Raw genomic sequence first — 13,328 nt, 5'->3', positions numbered from 1 at the left:
CAACAGTGGCATCCAAGCCAGGTCTATGCATAGATGACATGCACGAGTAGAACACAAAGAGTTATGGGCGATCATAGTCATACTGCTTACCACCAACGTCTTATTTTGATTCGGCGGTTTTGTTGGATGAAGCAGCCCGAACAAACCTTATATGACCACGTTTTGCATAAAGGTGGCTGGCCGGTGTCTATTTGTCCAATGTTAGTTGAATCGAATTTGACTACGGCCAGTCCTTACTGAAGGTTAAAACATCACGCTTGATGAAAAATCATTGTGGTTTTGATGCGTAGGTAAGAACGGTTCTTGCTAGAAGCTCGTAGCAGCCACGTAACACTTGCAACAATAAAGTAGAGGACATCTAACTTGTTTTTGCAGGGCATGTTGTGATGTGATATACGTTATTGTATGAGATGATCATGTTTTGTAAAAGTTATCGACAACTGGCAGGAGCCTTATGGTTGTCGCTTTATTGTATGAAATACAATTTCCATGTAATTGATTTACTTTATCACTATGCGTTAGCGATAGTCGTAGAAGCAATAGTTGGTGAGACGACAACGACGCTACGATGGGTATCAAGGTGTCAAGCCAGTGACGATGGAGATCATGATGGTGCTATGGAGATGGAGATCAAAGGCACAAGATGATGATGGCCATATCATGTCACATATTTTGATTGCATGTGATGTTTATCTTTTATGCATCTTATTTTGCTTAGTACAGTGGTAGCATTATAAGATGATCCCTCACTAAATTTCAAGGTATAAGTGTTCTCTCTCAGTATGCACTATTGCAACAGTTCATCATGCCGAGACACCACGTGATGATCGGGTGTGATAAGCTCTACGTTCACATACAACGGGTGTAAGAGAGTTTTGCACATGCAGAATACTTGGGTTAAACTTGACGAGCCTAGCATGTGCAGACATGGCCTCAGAACACTGAGACTGAAAGGTCGAACATGAATGATATAGTTGATATGATCAACATAGAGATGTTCACCATTCAAAACTACTCCATCTCACATGATGATCGGACATGGTTTAGTTGATATGGATCACGTGATCATTTAGATGACTATAGGTATGTCTATCTAAGTGGGAGTTCTTTACTAATATGATTAACTGAACTTAAATTTATCATGAACTTAGTCCTAATAGTTTTTGCATATCTATGTTGTAGATCAATGGCCCGTGCTACCGCTCCCTTGAATTTTAATGCGTTCCTAGAGAAAGCTAAGTTGATAGATGATGGTAGCAACTACATGGACTGGTCCATACCTTGTGGATTATCCTCATTGTTGCACAGAACAATTACATCCTTTAAGCACCGCTGGGTGCAAAGCCTGCTGCAGGAGCAACTCGGGACGTTATGAATGTCTGGCAAGCTAAATCTAATGACTACTCGATAGTTCAGTGTGCCATGCTTTACAACTTAGAATCGGGTGACTTCAAAGATGTTTTCAACGTCATGGAGCATATGAGATGTTCCAGGAGTTGAAGTTAAAATTTCAAGCAAATGCCTGAGTTGAGAGATATGAAGTCTCCAACAAGTTCTATAGCTGCAAGATGCAGGAGAACAGTTCTGTCAGTGAACACATACTCAGAATGTCTGGGTACCATAACCACTTGACTCATCTAGGAGTTAATCTTTCGTATGATAGTGTCATTGGAAGAGTTCTTCAATCACAACAAGCAAGCTATAAAGGCTTCGTGATGAACTATAATATACAAGGGACAGAAAAGACAATTCCTAAGCTCTTCGCGATGCTTAAGGCTGCAGAGGTAGAAATCAAGAAGGAGCATCATATGTTGATGGTTAACAAGACCACTAGTTTCAAGAAAAAGGGCAAAGGTAAGAAGGGGAACTTCAAGAAGAATAGCAAGAAAGTTGCTGCTCACAGGAAGAAGCCCAAGTATGGACCTAAGCCTGAAACTGAGTGCTTCTACTGCAAAGGGACTGGTCACTGGAAACGAAATTGTTCCAAGTATTTGGCGGATAAGAAGGATGGCAAAGTGAAAGGTATATTTGATATACATGTTATTGATGTGTACCTTACTAATGCTCGTAGTAGCGCCTGTGTATTTGATGTTGGTTATGTTGCTCATATTTGCAACTCGAAACAGGGCTACAGATTAAACAAAGATTGGCTAAGGGCGAGGTGACGATATGCATCGGAAAATGGTTCCAAGGTCGATGTGATCGCCGTCGACACGCTACCTCTACATCTACCTTCAGGATTAGTTTTAGACCTGAATAATTGTTATTTGGTGCCACTGTTGAGCATGAACATTATTATATCTGGATCTTGTTTGATGCGAGATGGTTATTCATTTAAATCAGAGAATAATGGTTGTTCTATTTATATGAGTAATAACTTTTATGGTCATGCACCCTTGATGAGTGGTCTATTTTTGTTGAATCTCGATAGTAGTGATACACATATTCATTATATCGAAGCTAAAAGATGGAAAGTTAATAATGATAGTGCAACTTATTTGTGGCACTGTCGTTTAGGCCATATTGGTGTAAAGCACATGAAGAAACTCCATGCAGATGGGCTTTTGGAATCACTTGATTATGAATCACTTGACGCTTGCAAACCATGCCTCATGGGCAAGATGACTAAGACTCCGTTCTCCGGAACAATAGAGCGAGCCACTGACTTATTGGAAATAATACATACTGATGTATGCGGTCTGATGAGTGTTGAGGCTCAAGGCGGGTATCATTATTTCCTGACCTTCACAGATGATTTAAGTAGATATGGGTTTATCTACTTAATGAAACATAAGTTTGAAACATTTGAAAAGTTCAAAGAATTTCAGAGTGAAGTGGAAAATCATCGTAACAAGAAAATAAAGTTTCTACGATCTGATCGTGGAGGCGAATATTTGAGTTATGAGTTTGGTCTTCATTTGAAACAATGTGGAATAGTTTCGCAACTCACGCCACCTGGAACACCATAGCGTAATGGTGTGTCCGAACATCATAACCATACTTTAATAGATACGGTGCGATCTATGATGTCTCTTACCGATTTACCACGATCATTTTGGGGTTATGCTTTAGAGATGGCTGCATTCACGTTAAATAGGCCACCATCTAAATCCGCTGAGAAGACACCATATGAACTGTGATTTAGCAAGAAACCTAAGCCGCCATTTCTTAAAGTTTGGGGTTGCGATGCTTATGTGAAAAAGCTGCAGCCTGATAAGCTCGAACCCAAATCGGAGAAATTTGTCCTCATAGGATACCCAAAAGAAACTGTTGGGTACACCTTCTATCACAGATTCGAAGGCAAGATATTTGTTGCTAAAAATGGATCCTTTCTAGAGAAGGAGTTTCTCTCGAAAGAAGTGAGTGGGAGGAAAGTAGAACTTGATGAGGTAGTTGTATCTTCTCTCGAATTGGAAATTAGTTCATCATAGAAATCAATTCTAGTGATGCCTACACCAATTAGTGAGGAAGTTAATGATGATGATCATGAAACTTCAGATCAATTTACTACCGAACCTTGTAGGTCAAGCAGAGTACGTTCCGCACCAGAGTGGTACGGTAATCTTGTTCTGGAAGTCATGTTACTAGACCATGATGAACTTACGAACTATGAGGAAGCGATGATGAGACCAGATTCCACCAAATGGCTTGAGGCCATAAAATCTGAGATGGGATCCATGTATGAGAACAAAGTATGGACTTTGGTTGACTTGCCCGATGATCGGAAATCCATAGAGAATAAATGGATCTTCAAGAAGACTGACGCTGATGGTAATGTTACTATCTACAAATCTCGAGTTGTTGCAAAAGGTTTTCGACAAGTTCAAGGAGTTGACTACGATGAGACCTTCTCCCCCATAGCGATACCTAAGTCTGTCTGAATCATGTTAGCAATTGCCACATTTTATGATTATGAAATTTGGCAAATGGACGTCAAAACTGCATTCCTTAATGGATTTCTTAAAGAAGAGTTGTATATGATGCAACCAGAAGGTTTTGTCGATCCTAAAGGTTCTAACAAAGTGTGCAAGCTCCAGCGATCCATTTATGGACTGGTGCAAGCCTCTCGGAGTTGGAATATATGCTTTGATAGTGTGATCAAAGCATATGGTTTTATACAGACTTTTGGAGAAGCCTGTATTCACAAGAAAGTGAGTGGGAGCTCTGTAGCATTTCTAATATTATATGAGGATGATATATTGTTGATTGGAAATAATACAGAATTTCTGGATAGCATAAAAGGATACTTGAATAAGAATTTTTCAATGAAAGACCTTGGTGAAGCTGCTTATATATTGGGCATCAAGATCTATAGAGATAGATCAAGGCGCTTAATTGGACTTTCACAAAGCACATACCTTAATAGAGTTTTGAAGAAATTCAAAATGGATCAGTCAAAGAAAGGGTTTTTGCATGTGTTACAAGGTGTGAAATTGAGTCAGACTCAACGCCCAACCACTGCCGAAGATAGAGAGAAAATGAAACTCATTCCCTATGCTTCAGCCGTAGGTTCTATCATGTATGCAATGTTGTGTACCAGACCTGATGTGTGCCTTGCTATAAGTTTAGCGGGTAGGTACCAAAGGACAGCGGTCAAGAACATCCTGAAATACCTGAAAAGGACTAAGGATATGTTTCTCGTTTATGGAGGTGACAAAGAGCTTGCCATAAATGGTTACGTCGATGCTAGCTTTGACACTGATCCAGATGACTCTAAGTCGCAAACCAGATACGTATTTATATTGAATGGTGGAGCTTTCAGCTGGTGCAGTTCCAAGTAGAGCATCGTGGCTAGATCTACGTGTGAAGCGGAGTACATAGCTGCTTCGGAAGCAGCAACTAAAGGAGTCTTGATGAAGGAGTTCATATCCGATCTAGGTGTAATACCTAGTGCATCGGGTCCAGTGAAAATCTGTTGTGACAATACTTGAGAAATTGCCTTAGTGAAGGAATCTAGATTTCACAAGAAAACCAAACACATTAAGAGACACTTCGACAACATCCGCGATCAAGTCAAGGAGGGAGACCTAGAGATTTGCAAAATACATACGGATCTAAATTTTGCAGACCCGTTGACTAAGAGTCTTCCATGAGCAAAACATGATCAACACCAAGACTCCATGGGTATTAGAATCATTACAATGTAATCTAGATTATTGACTCTAGTGCAAGTGGGAGACTAAAGAAAATATGCCCTAGATGCAATAATAAAGCTGTTATTTATATTTCCTTATATCATGATAAATGTTTATTATTCCTGCTAGAATTTTATGAACCGGAAACTTGATACATGTGTGAATACATAGACAAAATAGAGTGTCCCTAGTATGCCTCTACTTGACTAGCTCGTTAATCAAAGATGGCTAAGTTTCCCAACCATAGACATGTGTTGTCATTTGATGAACGGGATCACATCATTAGGAGAATGATGTGATGGACAAGACCCATCCGCTAGCTTAGCATAATGATTGTTAAGTTTTATTGCTATTGCTTTATTCACGACTTATACCTATTACTTTGACTATGAGATTATGCAACTCCCAGATACGGGAGGAACACCTTGTGTGCTATCAAATGTCACAACGTAACTGGGTGATTATGAAGATGCTCTACAGGTGTCTCCGAAGGTCTTTGTTGGGTTGGCATAGATCAAGATTAGGATTTGTCACTCCGACTATCGGAGAGGTATTTCTGGGCCCTCTCGGTAATGCACATCATGATAAGCCTTGGCAAGCAATGTGACTAATGAGTTAGTTGCGGGATGATGCATTACGGAACGAGTAAAGAGACTTGCCGGTAATGAGATTGAACTAGGTTTGATGATACTCGAATCTCGGGCAAGTAACATACCGATGACAAAGGGAATTATGTATGTTGTCATTGCGGTTTGACCGATAAAGATATTTGTAGAATATGTAGGAACCAATATGAGCATCTAGGTTCCGCTATTGGTTATTGACCGGAGATGTATCTCGGCCATGTCTACATAGTTCTCGAACCCGTAGGGTCCGCACGCTTAAAGTTTGATGATGATTTGTATTATGAGTTATGTGTTTTGGTGACCGAAGATTGTTCGGAGTCCCAAATGAGACCACGGACATGACGAGGAGTCTCGAAATGGTCGGGAGGTAAAGATTGATATATTGGATGATGGTATTCGGACACCGCAATTGTTTCAGAGTGGTTCGGGTATTTTACGGAGTACCGAGGGGTTACCGGAACCCCTCGGTGAAAGTAATGGGCCTACATGGGCCATAGGGTAGAGGGGAGGCAGCCCACAAGGGGTGGCCATGGCCCCTCCCATAGGGAGTCCAAATTGGACTAGGGGAGGGGCACGCCCCCCTTTCCTTCTCATCTCCCCTCTCCATTCCCCTTTCCCCCTCCATAAGAAAGGAAGGTGGCCGAAAAGGACTTGGAGTCCTATTCGGTTTCCCCCCATGGCATGCCCCCTTAGGCCGGCAGCCTCCTCCCCTCCTCCTTTATATACGTTGGTAGGGGGGCACCCCAAGTCACAATAATTCTCTTAGCCGTGTGCGGTGCCCCCCTCCATAGTTTACTCCTCCGGTCATAGCGTCGTAGTGCTTAGGCGAAGCCCTGCACGGATCACATCACCATCACCGTCACCATGCCGTCATGCTGACGAAACTCCCCCTCGACCCTCTGCTGGATCAAGAGTTCGAGGGACGTCTTCGAGCTGAATGTGTGCTGAACCCGGAGGTGCCGTACGTTCGGTACTAGATCGGTTGGATCGTGAAGACGTTCAACTACATCAACCGCATTAACCTAATGCTTCCGCTTTCGGTTTACGAGGGTACGTGTACACACTCTCCCCCTCTCATTGCTTTGCATCTTATAGATAGATCTTGCGTGATCATAGGATTATTTTTTTGAAATTGCATGCTACGTTCCCCAACACCTCCATCTTAGTGATGGTTTCCTCATGAGACTCAAGGATCTCATTGGCCTCAGCTAGTTGTTCCAAGAGAGCTACAAAGTGCTTCTTGGTGTCACCTTTGAGCTTACCCAAGAACTTGTCAAACGCGTTCTCATCCACCTTTACCTTGACATGTTCATCCACACAACCCAATAAAGAAGGATTAGTAGTGATGGAAGTTTCGATGTTGGAGGTTACCATGTTGATGCATTTAGCCATGAGAGCAACTCCAACGCGCCGACCCAAACGGATGGCGCTTTTGTTTGCTTTTTGTCTGTTTGGGTCGGCCGCCCGCTCGGCGTCTGCACTGTTTATCATTTGAGTCGGCAGTGGGTCGAATGCATGTGACCCATTTCATTTTTGCGCACAAATTTGAAAAGGCTCACGGCCGTAGATCATTTCAGCAGCCATGCCATCGCCCAAAGTTCATGTCGGCACCATGCCAGTGGCTAGCATACAATGCCAGCTCTAGAAAAACACCGCACATATCCTGGCGCATTTGCTAGTGGCCGGCACCAATGTGAGCACATAAAAAGGGGCGAGAAACTCAACCACACCTTCTCGGCCATGGTCATGCCAGTACACTTTCCTGCCATACAAAAAAGGATGGTAGTCGCTGCCATAGATCACTCATCGTGGAACTTGAGCTTGTCGGCCGGCATCTTCTCCAACCACGGCATCTTCCTCGGTGACCCAGTGTTGAGGTCCACCTTCATGATCTCCAGCCCCTCATCATGCTAGCGAGAGCCACTTCTTTCGCCTTGGTCTTGGCATTGGTAGCCTCGATCTCTAGCATCTTGGCTTGCTTCTCCGCAACCATCTCAAGCATCCTCGCGTGGTTGTCCACGTCCATCTTAAGCCGCCTCCTTTGGATCTCCATGAAGGCGTTCATTTGCTCTTCGTTGTCTTGCCGACACTTCTCCTCCCTTGAGTCCTTCTTGGTCATCATGCCCTCCACGGTTGCGAGAAAGGCGATCGAGGCTGCATCCTGCTTGTCCTCCTTCTTGGAGTTGGTCTTTCCCCATGGTCGTGGCTTCTCGCCCTCCCCAACCTCCTCCACCGCTTTCTTCCCCCAACACGCCATGAGGGCGGCATATTGCGCCTTGAACTTCTCCTCCCCGTTGATGATCCTCCAACAATGAGAGAGGTTGAAGGACTTTCCTTCATGTTATACCATGAATGACTCCAAAGCTTGGAATGCCTACAAATGAATTGCATGCAAGCATATGGGCAAATGGATATGCAAGCATAAACGGAATGAAAACAAAGAGGGGAGCATGCATGCATACCATGCCTTGCATGTCGATGCCGCTCATGGGGCGTACCTTGATGCTCTCAAGAGTGGCACAAAACTTGTTGCACTCATTTTGGATGACCTTCCATCGCTTCGAAATGGACACCCACCCACGCGTGCTTTGCATTTGGTATGGCGGAAACTTCTTGTGCTCATGAAACTCAAGGTGGACACGAGTCCAAAAGGTTGATGCCTTTTGTTCGATGCCGACCTTAGGGTCTTGCCCAATGTATCTCCAACACTCACAAACGAGCTTGTCCTAGGCCGCCGTGTATGCCTTCGTCTGCTCACTCTTGCGCTTTGGCTTCGCCCCGGTGGCTTGGTTCGCGAGCTCATTCTCTTACAAAGGCTCCCCATCGATATCCAACTCATCCTCTTCCTCGAGGCCCTAGTCCTCTAGAAATTCGTGGTCGAGCAGGAAGCCGTCCAGGTCCAGGCCGACCTATTCTTGCATGAACGCGTCGTGCAAGCCAGCTTGATCATAGGACGCCGGCGTGAATGGCCCTCAGTCGTGCTGGCTTTGAGTCTCGTCGGGATCATAGCCAGCCGCGGCGACACCACGAGCAGCCACCGAACCACCCTCAAAGATGATTTTCTTCATGAACCAGTTGCCCGTCTCGTCGGCGGCGGCCACCCCTATGGAAAGCTACATACACTTGCCATTCATATAGTCATTCCTCGTTGCGCTTGTTGTTACAAGATGCCACGAAATTCACTCTATTGTTCCGAGAATCCTTTGAGCTTACTATCTTGCAGTTCCTTGCCACATGAATACCCCCCTACAAATAATTCCTCGAACTTACCTAGTATCCGTTCTTCCCCAGTTGTTCATATGATTCACAAAACACAATGAACTACTATCTAATCTTCTAGTAACCCTATGCCAGCTATTGCTCTGCAAATACTTGTGTGCTTGCATTATGGTTACTTCCCATATGTCTAGCAATATTCTTTAGTATCCTTTGTCATCGTCATTTTGAGCCTTTGAGTCGATATGTTTGTGAATGGTCGCAATCATCATTCAAAACTAGAATTCATCCCTTTGGCTCATACGTCACACCAGACATGAGTTGGCTCTCGATCAATCAAATTGCCATCGATTGTACCCCTAAGACTATTCAACTTATCCATCCTTAATCGGAGTGTTTTCTTCTGATCCCTAGGTTTGGAAATCATAATTCCTTTGCATTTGATATTTGAATTAGTCAGTTGTTTCTATAATCTGATCTCCTTGCATTCTTTCTTCTTCTGGTTGGGTACCAATGCTCACATCAGATCCTTGTGGACCACCAAATCCTTTGTTGGATTATTATCCGGCAGTGCCCCTCATATTTAATCACCTTGTGAGTTCTTCCCTGAACATAATGCCTTTGGTAAATTGTATCCTCTCCTTTTGTCAACCATGCTCTACCTTCGAGCTTGTGTTAGTTACTCTTTAAGTTCATGGTATATGTTCCTAAGATGCCCCTATGGGTTGAACCTTTGCCTTCCCTAATCCTGTGAACCCGAGAGTTTTCTTGATTCATACTCTTCTGGTGTTTTTCCAGATATAATTTCAACACTACAACTTCATCGAAAGCGAGAACTGAATGGAAGGTTATGCATTGAAGAAGTGGGAGTCCACCTTGAACTTTGTGTTCATGCCCATGGACCCGATGTGGATCTTATCATGGAAACTTCTTTTAAAATTAATTATCCCCTTGGTGTCAGTTCATCGTATATCTGGGAATTGGTCCTTTGCAATCGTAGCTCCGACCATGTTGTTCTTATTTGCTCCCATTTCTCGAACAAGTTGAAGTACTTGTCTTCTATAGATCGATACAGCTATCCAACCTCTATTCTGCCCAACCTTTGAGTATTACCCTCTGGTATCTCGGGAATATCACAGAACTATATAACCTCTTATGAGTTCTTCATCAACTATTAATTCTTGTCGATTCCGATGTCCCAGCGGTTCCGAGCTATTATTCACTCCAGGACACCAATAAGTGAATCGATTCCGCACTCTGATTCAATAACTCTAAGTAATTTTCATTGCATACGAGTTTAATAATCCTTCAAGTCATTCCTAGCCCAATCAGCTATATCATTATCATGCAAAATTTTAAATGTGCTACCTAGTCCTTCTTCCCGGAACACTATTTTGACGATGAGCTAAGCTTACGTTGATCTTCCTCGTCATATCGTTTCGCCTTGAACAACAATCTTGATTTCGAGTTTGTGTCGTACCCATGGTTCCAATAACCTTTCGCTTCATCATTCCTTTGACTTGATGTCATCGCTGATCGATTAAATCTTCATGAAATCTCTCGACAATTGTGTCGTGCTCATCATCAACAATCTGAGCTCTTCCAGGATGTCAATCGAATTCGTGATGAGAAATACCATCCTTGCCCCTCGATGATTGTGTTATCATCAACAACATTCTCGTCTTCTCCCCCAACGTAAACTCGTTCATGTAAATTTTTGAAATACATCCCTTTTGACATGTCGGTGGATTGCTGCTGAATCCATCGGCCACATCCTCATCTTTTTCTTGCTGAAATTGTATGACTTATTTTATAAGTTGTTTTCGATGGATTCTTTGTGTAACCAAAGTCTGTCCTTTACTCGATGACCATGTCAATGCTATTCTGAAGCATGACTGTGGTACTCAAACTCCAACAAGAACTTTAGAAGCATAATGCTAAATGTTTCTTGATCAATTTTCCAAGTACCATTGTATGGGTAATATCATGAGTTTCCTCGCCCCTTTCCTAGATGGTTATCTACTTCCAGTACTGTCATGATTATCCCGCTCTGCTTGCTCTTGGGAAGGAGAAACACCTAATACTCATGTATGCACATTTTCCTTTTCATTTTTCTGTTGAAATCTCAAAATCACATTTTCCTTTTCATTGTTTTGTTTAATATTTCTTGTGATCTATATGATATAAGAAGTAACAAATCCCTGCTTAAGTAAGCACCTCGGTGTACAACTCTATCAGTAAAACCCTGTTACTATTGTTGATGACATTTCTATAGCCACCAGTGGACGAGAACTTTTCCAATTGGTCCGCCTCGTTTAACGAGCAGGAAAAAGGTTCTCTTCATCCCTCTCCCTTGGTACCAATGTTGTTGCCAACATAACTAATGGGCTATCCTCTAACATACCTTGCTATCAAAACCGTGCAAGATGTCAGCGTCCATTCTACTTTTAACCCACATGGTGGGCCCATAACCCATAGTCCCACAAGATCGAAACCTGACTCTTCTGTACAACCTTGATTCTGAAGTACCCTTTGCGCTTGGCTTCGTATGTAATTCACGAGCCACCTTCCTGGAGATCTACTCTGGAATCAAACACAATGTTTGTTCCGTTGCTTTGAACCCCTTTCACCTTCTGAGCAGGCATTGAGCAATTTCCTGCTTGTTCAAAACTTCTCATGATACCTTCTTACTTGCTCTCGATATTTTCTTAAGTTCCAATTCGAGAGTTACTTTCCGCCACCTTCCCTGAGTTATCTCCCAAATAAGCAACCTTGTAGAGATTCGTTCTTCTGAAGTTACCCCTTGTCCCTTCTTCGTAAATATGGTGACGATCCGGAAGGAACAATGACAACTTCTTCATGATGCATTGGTGTAGAGAAATGAAGACATCAACGAAAGGCATCAACTCCTTTGAGAAGAGCAACCAAGAACGAGCAGATCCATTAGAATTTCATAATCAATTCCTTCCCCTTACGGCATCTCTTAAATCTTGGGACGAGTTTTCTTGTAGTGGAGGAGATTTGTAACACCCCCAGTATCATGCTATAGTAATATCCCCCCTAATGATGCCATGTCATCATGTTTAGCAAGCTTAAGTGCCACTCGATAAAAAAAACAGTTAGAATGAAATTCGTGTTGCAAGTCAAATATTTATTTCTTCAAACAGTAAAATTAAAGTGTTCGCGTTACCCTATAATTCCTCTGATCATTTGTCATGTCGAACCCGACTTTATTTGACCCACCAATTAAGCCCTAGGAATTAATAAATGGCCCAACAACAAATATTTTGGCCTTTTCAAAACAAACAAATATCTATACTTTTCCAAATGATGTGAAACCCTGTTTGTGGTCTTGAAATGTTGTACTGGATTTATATGCCAAGTCTTAACTCAAACAAAATTCATTTGCTAATTTAAATAAATGAGAAAACATCAACTGATTTTATTGACAGAAAAAGAAGAAAAAGACCTAACACTACTATAGCGCTAGGCCATAAGTGGCCACGTCGCACAAGGCCCAGGCCAACTGGGGTCATCCCTAACCTCCTGTTATAGGAGCAGGGATGCGTGGCGGGCATCCCACGGCCATGAGCGCCCCCGGCCAGGTGCCGTCCATCCGCCGCCCTCTTGAGGTAGATAAGAACCACCCCGATGCCATGGACCAACCTAGCCCCTCGTTTCCCCTCCGTTGCTCCATCCCCGATCTAAAAGCATAGCCGAGTGAAGCTGTCGCCGCCGCATTCGTCGATCTCGCGGCCATCGGCCTCCCCTCACCTCGCCAAGACATCCAGGAGCTCCTCCATCGTTGTCTACTTTGCCCTCGCATAAGGGCCCGAGCTAGGAGGCCTCGTACGCTCGCCATCGCCGTCGTCTTCACCCACGGCCGCCGCATCTCGTCGTCGAGTTCTTCGTGTCCGGCCAGCCTCGCGCTCCCTGACCACGTTCACAAGCTCTGCGGTGAGCTTCTCTTTCCATTCCCCTCCTTTCCCCTTTCATAGGTCGCTGTAGCCGTCGCCTTATGCTTGTCCTTGGCCGTACACGTGCTGTACATGCCGTGCTGCCTGCTTGCGCCGTGCTCACCGCACCCGCGATCCACACCCCGGTCGCCCCATGCGCGCCCCGGCGGAGTCCACACGCACGCTCGGCCGTCCCTGACTACGCCCTCGCCCGAGCTCCCGTGCCGCAGCTGCTCCACTGCCTTGCTGCTTTGTTGCTCAATGCTGTTGCTCCCTGTTACTGCTGCTCTTGTCGCCGCGGCCGCACTGCTACTACTCCTGCTGCCGCGGCTAGTACTGCTGCTGCTCGATGTTCACTACTGGTGTTCCTTGCGTGCTGCTGCACTGCCCTACGC

This window comes from Triticum dicoccoides, chromosome 4A (assembly GCF_002162155.2).
Source record: "Triticum dicoccoides isolate Atlit2015 ecotype Zavitan chromosome 4A, WEW_v2.0, whole genome shotgun sequence".
In the NCBI taxonomy this organism is placed as follows: Eukaryota; Viridiplantae; Streptophyta; class Magnoliopsida; order Poales; family Poaceae; genus Triticum; species Triticum dicoccoides.
The sequence above is the reverse complement of the archived record's forward strand: the minus strand, read 5'-3'. Positions refer to the sequence as shown.